At 35.9% G+C, this 11,944-nt stretch overlaps 1 long non-coding RNA gene across 1 annotated transcript; it reads left to right on the forward strand.

Annotated features, from left to right (window-relative positions):
* The first annotated feature begins 1,077 nt into the window (after positions 1-1,077).
* LOC128553295 (uncharacterized) lies at positions 1,078-9,108 on the forward strand. The gene is made up of 3 exons (XR_008369313.1): positions 1,078-1,362; positions 4,240-4,325; positions 5,492-9,108. It is a non-coding gene; the product is annotated as an uncharacterized LOC128553295 (long non-coding RNA).
* The last annotated feature ends 2,836 nt before the right edge of the window (positions 9,109-11,944 follow it).

An 11,944-nucleotide genomic window follows, 5' to 3' on the forward strand; every position in this document is an offset into this window, starting at 1 on the left:
AAAATTTAAGGTGCAACAATCAAGGAAACAATCCAATAGGGATAGCTTAGCACAGATTGAAGCAGAACTCTGTTATACAAGGATATTGAATGGACTCCTTCATAAAGGATCTAAAACAACAAAACTGTTATATCTAAATGGCTTCTAATTATAACAACCTATGTTGAATACAATGACTTTTTCTTAGATTTTTTTTCCAGAACTGGCGCTTACATAACGTTTTGTAGAGACCACGGTCAAATGGTACCTCATCTTAATTGAACTCTCGACCTCAGTGTGGCGCTCTTCCACTGCGCTGCAGTTTAGATTATTCTTAGGATCAGGGTTACGGTTAGGGTTCAGCGCACCGAAATACTTTCGCAATTAAAATTATATTATTCTGGAGGCTTGTTTGAGTAGGTGTGGGTACATATATTTTCTTATATAATCAAATACCGAAATGTATTGCCATTTAAATATATAAATTATACAATGAAACTCATTCTACAAAAAATGTTTATCTGAAAACACAAGCATCACAAAGCATTGGAATAGCATATGTGTTCAATATCAATTGTATAACATCCTTATACAGGTTGTTTTTTTTTTATTTACTTTGCATAGAGTATTTCAAGTAGAAAGAGCGTTATGGTGGTATGCTAAGAAATACTTAATAGGGAATCGATCTTACCGAAGCGACGAAAATCGGGATCGAATCCCACTACGGTAACATACGAGGGTATCCAAACAACACATACTATCCAAATAAAAAAATATGGAGTTCCGGTTTAGACCATGGGCGTGCGACGACCCCGATGAAATTCGGGATATCACGGTCTTCGTTAATGTTAATAAGCGTCCGTCAGATCAGTAGGCGAAACGCAATATCCGCACAATAAGATGTCTGCGACCCGAAAGAATATTCAAATTAAGCTGTTAGTTTTGTTGCGTCAGAAGCTAATCAGCCGGTAACGTGACTACACTTATATAATTATTCAATACTGAGTAGCACTTTTTAAACGGCGACATTTTGAACATTTTTATATTTAGAGTGAGAGTGGATACACGTTACACTAGTTGGCGCCGACATTTTGAAAATTTGAGGAAACAAAAATATTCTCCAACGAGTTCTTCAGCTCGGGGAATGAGAGAATAGATTCACCTTTGTGTCGCTTTTCAGGTCGTATTTTAATTCCTTTCCGGTACTTTAGTTTCTTTGAACTTCTCTGTTACTAAGCCTATATTGAATTTTTAAAATTAAGAAATCCGTGATTTTACTTGCAGGTATGACTGATTAATGGAATTATTTTACTTTTATATAGAATATGGACGGCGCTCCAGTACAGCATGTGCATGGTTGGACCTGTTGACATTTTTAGAAACGTGAGTAACTAACTTTCCATTGTATAATAATAATGTAAACAAACACCCCACCCATAAAATTATAAAAGCATAGAAATTCCTTATTTTTTACATTTTTATTTATTCATCAATTTGAAATGGGCCTTATAGATTATTGTTTCTTAAGGCTCACTGCATGTATACACAGTAATTAAGTTGAGCTTATGATTCTGCGGATAAGCTGCGCTCGGCCTAAATATAGGGAATCGGATCGGCTTCTACAAAGAGCTATAAAATAAACAGATCGGCAACTTGAAAGGCATATATAGAGCAAATCTTGCCAACATCCTGTGACAACTGAATGAGATGTCGTTGTAAGCATCTGTTGATCATGATTGATCAAGTCAGCAAACGCAAAAAAATGAAATAAGGCACAGGAGTCTGAAATTCTATCAATAAGACCATAGAAGTCTATCTTTACAAAAAATACCCCCTATATATATAAAATAAACACATTATATATAGGGGGGGGGGGGGGTATTTTTTGTAAAGATAGACTTTTATGGTCTTATTGATAGAATTTCAGACTCCTGTGAATAAGGTTGCTTTCGGATCATTTGTTTATCATGATAATTAATGGTGCATTTTTAATGTTATTAGTATTTACAGTACTAATACACGAGGAAGGAATGAATTAATGATTGAAAGTCAACGGACACAAACTGGTTTATTACGTGCCTGGCGTACCACCAGTTTTATACTTCAGTAAGCGTCTGTTGATTTGATTATGATTGATCAAGTTGGCAAACACTTTGAAATAAGATAACACGCTAACACGAGATGACGCGGGATTATCCAAAGTTGCCATTCTGTGTATTTTATAGTTCTTTGGCTTATAGAAAAAAATACAGATTTTAAACAGGCTGGTAACATTGCCTGATCGGGCTTTCAACATAAAAACTAACATTTTTTTAAAAATAGTAAAGATATTTCTTTCAAACTTGGTTCATCCGTTCATATGACACAAATTATATAAAATAAAAATAACTTGGTTGCCTTCAGTTTTGGTAGAATTATAATTCCCCTTTTCAGATTTTTATGACGCATAATTTTTGAAGTCCAAAAAAATTATGTGTTAATGCATTACATTATGCTATTGGCGTTTGTTTCTTATATTCAACACTCATTTGACACCGTGCAAATTGTCAACAGTCGGGATAGCGTTGACAAGCGCAACTTGGCGCAGACATGCAATTCGGCTCGGTCTTTCTTTGCAATATATGTAATACTGTTTACATGTACTGATACAACCACATTTTAAAATAAATTTGTATTGATACGTCCACATTTTAAAATAAAGTCATATCTGATCCCTAACAAGTTCGTAATTACAAAAATACAGCCCTTATCTGGAGTTCTGAAGCATGCTCGATTAGTTGGTCAGAATTATGAAGGAATTGAATTCAAACTGTTCCATAAATGCAAGAGTTTAAGAGTTAGTCAGAACCATAATCATGCAGAAGATGTAATTACTTTCACAAATCACAGGGCTCAAATTTTGGACTCGCTAAATGCAAGTCAGTTTCATGGAATGCAAGTTAAGATAAAAATTTCACACAATTTATTTTGCAAATACAAATAATAGTCAAAATTGTTGCGGTTTTTGTTAATGTTTGTAGATTCGCTTTCATTTGAGGATAACAGAAAACACAACATCTTTTTTGGTTAGCCATTTTTTGTTGAATGGATTACTGATTATAAAGAAATGTAGAGGTCTATCTTATAATTAAATCTAGAACGCAGGCTATCTTACTAATTCGTACATGTATACAGTTGAATCGCTATTTATAATATTAGGTACGAAAATTTGCCTTGCCGTAGTTTCAGCCAGTAGTTAAGTTACGCCATCAATGATGCGTTCTGAATTACTTTGAGTTATAACGCACAAAATTATACGCCAAGGAAAACTGTGCAAACAGTATTGATGTTCTAGCATGATTTTTTAAGATATTCTAACATTCTTAATTGAAAGTCTAAATTTGCAAGTAGATTTCAGATTAAGCAACAAGAAAAAAAAGCTACGTGCTAAAATTTGCAGTACGTTGGTCAAAAAAGTTAAATTTGAGCTCTGCAAATGCAAACTGAAGCCGCTCACATTACTTTTTGGTCCGATGCATTCAGTTCCTGTTCTCCTAGGAATCCCCAGTCGAGCATGTCCCAAACAATATGATGAAGTATTTTGAGGGTATGAGCTAGACCAGTTGTTTTATGGTTCAAAATTCAGCTTTAAGTTCAGGCATGTGAAATTGGTGTCAGGCTTGGAAATTTTCTATCTGGTTGCCAGCTTGGGTTAGTTGAAATCTGAATTGTGTATACTGCACACATACTCAAATACGTGTAAAGTTATACGTTTATGAATCATGACCGTCAGATACCAATAAACAATTGTAGCATTTTGTCGGCTCCTGTGTTCATACTAAACTGAGGAAGGCAGAACAGATTCTTCTAGCTGCTTTACCAGTCTGTTTTTGCCCTTTAATGATACCGAGCAAAGTGAAGGTCACTGACCACCAAATCAAAAAGGTACCTGGGTTAAAGTAATGTTTGGCTGTTCTGGCTGGTCAGTCGTGTAAACAAACCTACTCATACAGTGACTTTTCTTTTTTCAAAACTGAAATTTTTAACCGCATTTACTTCGTTTCATTATACATTTTGACAAAATTTGCTACTGTTTTATTTTCATTAAAAAAAGTTTTATTTAACAAATTTCTCCCGCCATGCCAATGATATAACTGGGGTCATCTTATTGGCATGAAAATTGCAAAACTGCGAAAAGGATGTTAGCTCTTAGACCTTTGAAATTTCAAAACAGCTGGTTGTCCATGTTTTCTTAATTTGCTCACTTTTCACTATTTTCAGGCATCTTGGTCTATTATACAGAGTATTGTTGTACTGCTCCAAAGTGCTTGTTGACAGACTGAAACGACTTGCTTGCGGCTCATAAGGTATTTCTATCTTTCTGTTTCTTTATTATATCGTTGCAGCTGTGGGAAGCAGTTTCAATCATTCAAAAAGCATGATATACTGTATACAAATTAGTATTTGTGTGAACAGATTTTTGCGATTGAGTCAGTGCATAGAATCAAATACCAAGGAACATTAGGCGTAAAAAAAAATTGTGTGTTTCCTGTATCCTGACCTACCATAAATTTTTGGCCCGACCCTAAATGGACGGTCTGTCCGCCTTTGTCTTTGAGAACATTTTTTTCAACTTTTTGACAAAAAGTTGCAATTCCGCACTTTTTATGCTTTAAACATGGACAGTGATGTTATAAATCAACTTACTGATGCTCTAGAGGCATAACCCCCCTATTTGTATTCATTTTTTGACACAAAAATAATTTCCAAAACGTCTCCCTAAAAATAATTTAAAAAAATCCAAAGAAAAAGTTTTTCCGACCTACCTACCCTAATTTTTTTTAGCGTGTTACTGGAAAAAAATTTTTTTTTAGACCTTAGTAATGACTCCATTTCATTTTCTTGATGATAAAGCATTTCTGGACAAAACCATAAAATTTAATACATGTATGCAAATTTAAACAATTATTAGCTTGATCACCTGTCACAGTGTGACAACATGAGTTGATGTCCGTCATGTGCCAACAATTTGTAAAAAATCTTATTCAGAACCACTTGGCAGATTTACACCAAACTTCACAGAATGATCATGGGGTGGTCCTCTTTCAAAATTACCCAAAGAATTTAATTCCATATACAACTCACCGAAAAGAAAAAACTTTGAAAATGATTTCTTGTCCTTATATGACAGAGGCCTATATTCGGCCACTTCCCAATCCAAAAATATTACATTTTTGCCCAACATCCCAAAATGCAAGGTAACATTTCCCAAAAATCACATCAACAAATGGTTTAATTTTATTTACCTTTTAGTGTTACCTGAGGAAGCGGTTCTCAGATATTGATTTTTTAGCTCACCTGACACAAAGTGACAAGGTGAGCTTTTGTGATAGCGCGGCGTCCGTCATCCATCCGTGCGCCGGTAAACTTTTGCTTGTGACCACTCTATAGGTCACATTTTTCATGGGATCTTTATGAAAGTTGGTTGGGGTCTCTTTTTATCAATTTACAATATTTGATTTCTGTTTTACAGGTTCACTTCTTGAGAGCAGGCAGCTACAAAATGGAAGGTCAACAAATCCAGTATACTTGAAAAGCAAGAAAGAAACACCAGAAAATATAAAAAGACAGAAGAACAAGGGAACTTTAATAAAAAAAAACTTTTAAGGATAGGAATTCAGGATTTATTTAGAAACTAAATTTGTTCTGAGAACAGCAGTGTTTGACTAAGCTCTGTTACTTTAAGAGATAATGTATTATCACATTGGTTTTGTTATTGTCCAGCCCGCTTGCGGAAGCGAAGACATAGTTGTGCAAATGTCTATTCGGTGTATGTGCGTGCGTCCGTCCGTCCGGATTTGTTTGTCCGGACCATAATTTGGACATGCATGGAGCAATCTTGTTTATATATGGTATGAATGTTAACCTCAGTGAGACGGAGTGTCATGCGCAAGCCCCAGGTTCCTGTCTCAAAGGTCAAGATCACACTTACAGGTCAAAGGTCAAATTCAAAAATGACTTTGTCCGGAGCATTTCTTATTCATGCATGGAGGGATTTTGATGTAACTTGGCACAATTGTTAACCATCTTGAGATAGAGTGTCATGCGCAAGAACCAGGTCCCTGGGTCTAAGGTCAAGGTCACACTTAGAGGTCAAAGGATACAAGAATGACAACTTTGTCTGGAGCATTTCTTCTTCATGCATGGAGGGACTTTGATGTAACTTGGCACAAATGTTCACCACCAAGAGACGGAGTGTCATGCGGAAGAACCAGGTCCCTAGGTCTAAGGTCAAGATCACACTTGGAGGTCAAATGTCAGATACAAGAATTACATTGTCTGGAGCATTTCTTTTTGATGCATAGAGGGATTTTGATGTAACTTGGCACAATTGTTCATCATCATGCGACGGAGTGTCATGCATAAGATCCTAGAAATACTTCCCTTTGTTGTTACTATAAATAGCTTAAATTTGTAACTTTTTTATTACTGGTCGTAGGGAAAAATCAAGACCACTTTTCTGTAGTACAACATGCATGTTTTGTTAAATTTTCAGGTGTATTTTGACCTATCTCTGCTGGTGCGGATTTTTGTGTGGACTTAGAATTTTTTTAATTTTTTTTTTTTTAATTTTACGTTCCGTTGTTGTTACTGTAAATTACTTATATTGTAACTTTTTGCAATCTCTTTTATTTGGCATAAATGTTTGCCTCAATGAGACAAGGAGTGTCATGCACAACTCCCAGTCCTTTTGACAGCTGGTGGGCTTGACATATTGCCCATGGGCATCTAGTTCTCATATTTTTCATGAGATTTTAAAGAGAATGTTCTGTTATACCCCCATGTAGTAAGCTTGTCTGTCTTTCAGTCAGTAGGTTTTCACGGCTTCCAGATGATAACTCATGAAAAGCTTGACCGATTTAAATATTTTTTGGTACATAGTTACAGGTCAAGTTTGACTTTGGGGTCAGTAGGTCAAAGGTCAAAGGTCAAGATAACTTGCAAACGCTTTGGCCTGGGATCATAGCTTTTGTAACACAGGTGTTAAATGATAAAATACAGGTTGTTTGAATTTGAGGTCAATAGATCAAAGGTCAAGGTCACAGTGACCTTGAACAGTTGAACCGTTTCCGAATGATAACTTGAGACCTTGAGCCTAGGATGATAAAGTTTGGTACGCAGGTGTCACATCATGAAATACAGGTCAAGTTTTACTTTGAGGTCAGTAGGTCAAGGTCACAATAAGGCAAAACAGTGAAATGTTTTTCAGATTATAACTTGAGAATGCTTGATCATGGATCATGAAAATTGTTAGGGAGGTTGATTATGACCAGCAGGTGGCCCCTAATGATGTTGAGGTCAGTAGGTCACAGGTCAAGGTCACACTGACCCAGTTCTTTAAAATGATGCACGGAGGGGCACCTGGGGTCTTCCTCCACCATTAAAACTGGAAAGTCGCCATATGACCTATCCTGTGTCGGTGTGATGTTAAGTTCAACAAAATAAATAACGGTTCTTTAGAACGGTTTTTGGACAATAACTTCAGGATGCTTGGGATGAGAAACACAAAATTTAGTACAAGGTTGGTCTTGACCAGCAGATTACCTGTATTAATTTAGAGTTCCAAAGGTCAGGATGATCCGGAACATTTAAACCTTTTCCATACAACAACTTGAGAACACTTGGGCGAAGGATCATGAAACTATAGAGATTGAATTTGAGGTCATTAGGTCATAGCTCAGGAAAAATGCTGCTTTGATATTGGCTTAGTTCTGTGGTAAGGCCATATTGTAGAGGTATAATTCGTTACTCCTGTGACAACTCTAGTGTTTAGCTCACCTGAACACAAAGTGCTCAAGGTGAGCTTTTGTGATCGTCCTGTGTCCGTCCGTCTTCAACAATTTGACTGTTAACACTCTAGAGGTCACAATTTTGACCTTATCTTTATGAAACTTGGTCAGAATGTTATCCTCAATAAAATCTTGGTCACATTTGATGTTGGGTTATCTTGGATCAAAAACTAGGTCACCAAGTCAAAACAAAGGAAAAGCTTGTTAACACCGTAGAGGTCACATTTAAGGCTATATCTTCATGAAACTTGGTCAGAATGTTAATCTTGATGATTTCAAGGTCCAGTCTGAATCTGGGTTATGTAGGGTCAAAAACTAGGTCAAATCAAAGGAAAAGCTAGTTTACACTCTAGAAGCCAAATTTATGACCATATCTTAATGAAACTTGGTCAAAATGTTAATCTTAATGATCCATAGACCGGATTCAAATCTGGGTCAAGTCGGCTCAAAAACTAGGTCACCAGGTTAAATCAAGGGAAAAGCTTGTTAACACTCTAGAGGTCACAATTTTGGCCCAATCTTAATGAAACTTGGTCAAAATGTTACCCTCAATTAAATATTGGACACGTTTAATATTAGGTCGTCTAGGATAAAAAACTAGGTCATCAGGTCAAATCAAAGCAAAAACTTGTTAACTCTGTAGTGGCCACATTTATGACCATATCTTAATGAAACTTTGTCAGAATTTTAATCTTTATGATCTATAGGCCAAGTTAATCTAGTTCAGGTGGGATTAAAAATTAGGTCACTAGGTCAAATCAAAGGAACAGCTTGTTAACACTCCAGAGGCCACATTGATGACTGCATCTTCATGAAACTTCATCAGAATGTTAATCTTGATGATCTTTCAGTCAAGTTTGAATCTGCGTCATGTGGGGTCAAAAACTAGGTCACCAAGTCAAATCAAAGGAAAAGCTAGTTAACTCTTTAGAGGCTACATTTATGATCATATCTTAATGTAACTTGGTCAGAATGTTGATCTTGATTATCTTTATGTCAATATGTCAGGTGAGTGATACAGGGCCATCATGGCCCCTCTTGTTTATTTGTTCTTGTTGTAAGAGAAATTATACATTTTAGAATACAGATTACAGCAAGACACATTTTCTTTATTTTGACAATACTTATTTCAAAGCCTGACAAAAGCATCCAGTACTGTTATTAAAAGTTGTTATTCACAGTTCAGCTATATTTCATGTATGAATAAAACAAGTTATGTGATCTGTGATCATTATAAATGTGTATACAGATAAAACTTAAACATGTGAACAGTTTATTCAATAAATAAAGTGTAATGCAAGTCTTTGTGATGTGTATATAAAAACAAAATTAGGATTTGTTTTACCAGTAATTTCAGAATTACAATTAACACAAATAGAAAAAAACCAAGCCTGCACAAGAAGGCTAATATGTCTCCCTAGACTGAGCTCTTAACCTGCCGTGGTGCAAATAGATTGTTAATGTGTGTCTGTCTGTTAAGTCTTGTTAACAGTGAGTTGCAATCTAGTAACTTTTCAGTTTGTATGATTTTTAGCTCACCTTAGCACAGCGTGAGCTGTTGTGATCCCCTTAAGTCTGTCATTGTGCTTCTCAACAATTTCCTGTTAGTAAACACCCTAGTAGACAGTTTTTTTTAAATGTTAAAGGGATGAGTTGAAGTCTGGTCGATTCCTGATTGAGGCAGTGCCTTATTTCATATTATTCTTTAACTTAATTAAACTACAGGAAACAAGTAGTTATATAATACACTGCGTTTTAAAGCTATACAAATTTATATATTTTATTATGTACTATTTAATGTACTATTTAATCTCGAAATAAAGATAATGGAAGGGAAATGGCTAAAGCTGCAAGAAGTAGTGGGTAGCAAGGTTCTTAGCATGAACGCATTTTGGATCATCTCAGCTTTAAAACAGTCTTGCATTTAACATTCTTTGCACTACGAATTACGATCACTTAAGGCATAAAATATATCATTTTTCTGCATTTTCTTCTAAATTATTAAGACAAATATCAAAATACATGCAGTTGTAATATAACAATTCAGTGCTTTTATGCCATAAGTATCTAATAACTTTAAACAAGTTATATGTACTGATCTTCTCCCTTGATGTGAAATAGGATTTTTCATAAGGAAGAAAGCTAGGAATACGTTTAAATCTTATTTATTTATTTTGTCGGAATCTTAGTAAATCTCATTAGCCTAAATGATGATGTCATTCTATTACATTGGATTTTTAACGTATGTATTGACAGATATTTAGAAACAAATACATGACTCCAATATTGATTATGCAAAGTCAATGGGGTCAAGGCTATTCAACCTCAGAGCAAAATAAATGTAACAGACCCTAACTTATGCCATTCATTGTAAGCATCGGTTAAGATTCTTGTTTAATTCCGCTATTGAAAAAACAAACTTTAGCTATAGCTTTGAAACGTTGGGTATCTCTCTATCACTATTGAAGGATCAACTATGCCATGTGTCGTTTAGACACTAATGGAATTTAAATACAAGACGTTGTATGGTTTCTTACAGTTTACTTCTGTTGCTTTCGTTTGACTGCGGAAGTACATATATAAACAAGTGACGTCAAGGACGTCATACATAATAATATGATAAACCGCGCCACGTAAACGTGACGCCAAGATTAGCGCGTCAACATGATAACATGTATACTTACATGACACTCCGGGGCCGGAAAGTAAAATATCAGAGTAAATTACAAGACAATCATTATGTATCAAATTGCACTCTTGAATGAAAATTACTAAGTCTTGTTAAATGAATCACGCGTTTGAAACCATTCTACGGAATGTCATTATAATTTGTCTTTCACAGTCTGAATATATCTCTAGTAACAGAAATTGTCTCAATTATCACCTAATTCTAAACACAGTTTCTCTTATCACTGAAATTTGAACACAGTCTCTAGTCTCTATTACCAACGAAATCTGAACGCAGTCTATTCAATCAGCTCAAGCGGATAAGTTTTGCTATAGGTCTGGTGATGATGCCCTTTCTAGATTTGACTCGTGCTGCACGTGTACGTCCGTCTGCTCCAGTAACAACGTCATCAATAACACCTAAGGACCACCTGCTTCTGGGTAATGTTCGTCGTGAATCTGGACTACGTCGCCAATTCGAATCAGATCGCCTTCGCCTCCTAAATGTTTGTGGAACTCTCTTAACGATGTAAGGTACTCGTGCTTCCACCGGGACCAAAAATGTTCAATTGTAGCAGACTTAAAACGGTATAGCTTGTCTGCTTTATCACGTGACATATCGTCTGCTTCCGGGTTCTTCTCGGTCGTCTGGATAGATAGGTGTTGTGATTCTTCGTCCGTATAGTAAGTGTGAGGGCGTTAAGGGTACGTCCGTCTGCTGGATCGTTGATGAATGGGTCAGCGGCCGATCGTTAATTATACACTCGACTTCGGTAATGAGCGTCTGGAGGGTTTCTAAGTTGATTAACGCCTTTCCAAGGGCTTTTTCAGACTGGTCTTGGTGAGTCCAATGAGTCTTTCCCACCAACCGCCATACCACGGAGCGTGTTGAGGGATGAACTTCCAGGTAATGCCATGTGGGTTCAAAACTTCTTCTTTCATAATCTTTGCCGTAGCTATAAATGTCAATGCGTTGTCGGACATGAATACTTTTGGTGTGGATTGCCTGCTGATAAATCTGCGAACAGCTAGTATAAAAGATTCTGTCTTCATATCCGTGACTATTTCCAGGTGTACGGCTCGAGTGTTTGCACAGGTAAACAGGCAGATGTATACTTTCAGCAATCTTCCGTCTGCATTAGATGACTTTAAAAAACAAATTCGAGGCTGGATAAGTACTATCGATGTACGTCACAATTTACAGTATGCAGACTTAAGTAAACTTACAAATCTGTTACAAAAAGATATTAACGTTTTTATTGCTAAAGTCGAAGAAAATAAAAATGAACTGAACTTTGTAGTTGAAAAATCAGTTAAACAAGGAGAATCAATTACTGCTAATACTCAAGCAATTTCTACTAATACTAAAGCAATAACCACTAATGCTGAAAAAATTACAGAAGTAAAACATGTTGTTTTTTTAAACAAGAAACACAATTAGCTAGAACAAAGAATGTTGTTGACAATTT

Source organism: Mercenaria mercenaria, unplaced genomic scaffold, assembly GCF_021730395.1.
Source record: "Mercenaria mercenaria strain notata unplaced genomic scaffold, MADL_Memer_1 contig_3682, whole genome shotgun sequence".
NCBI lineage: Eukaryota > Metazoa > Mollusca > Bivalvia > Venerida > Veneridae > Mercenaria > Mercenaria mercenaria.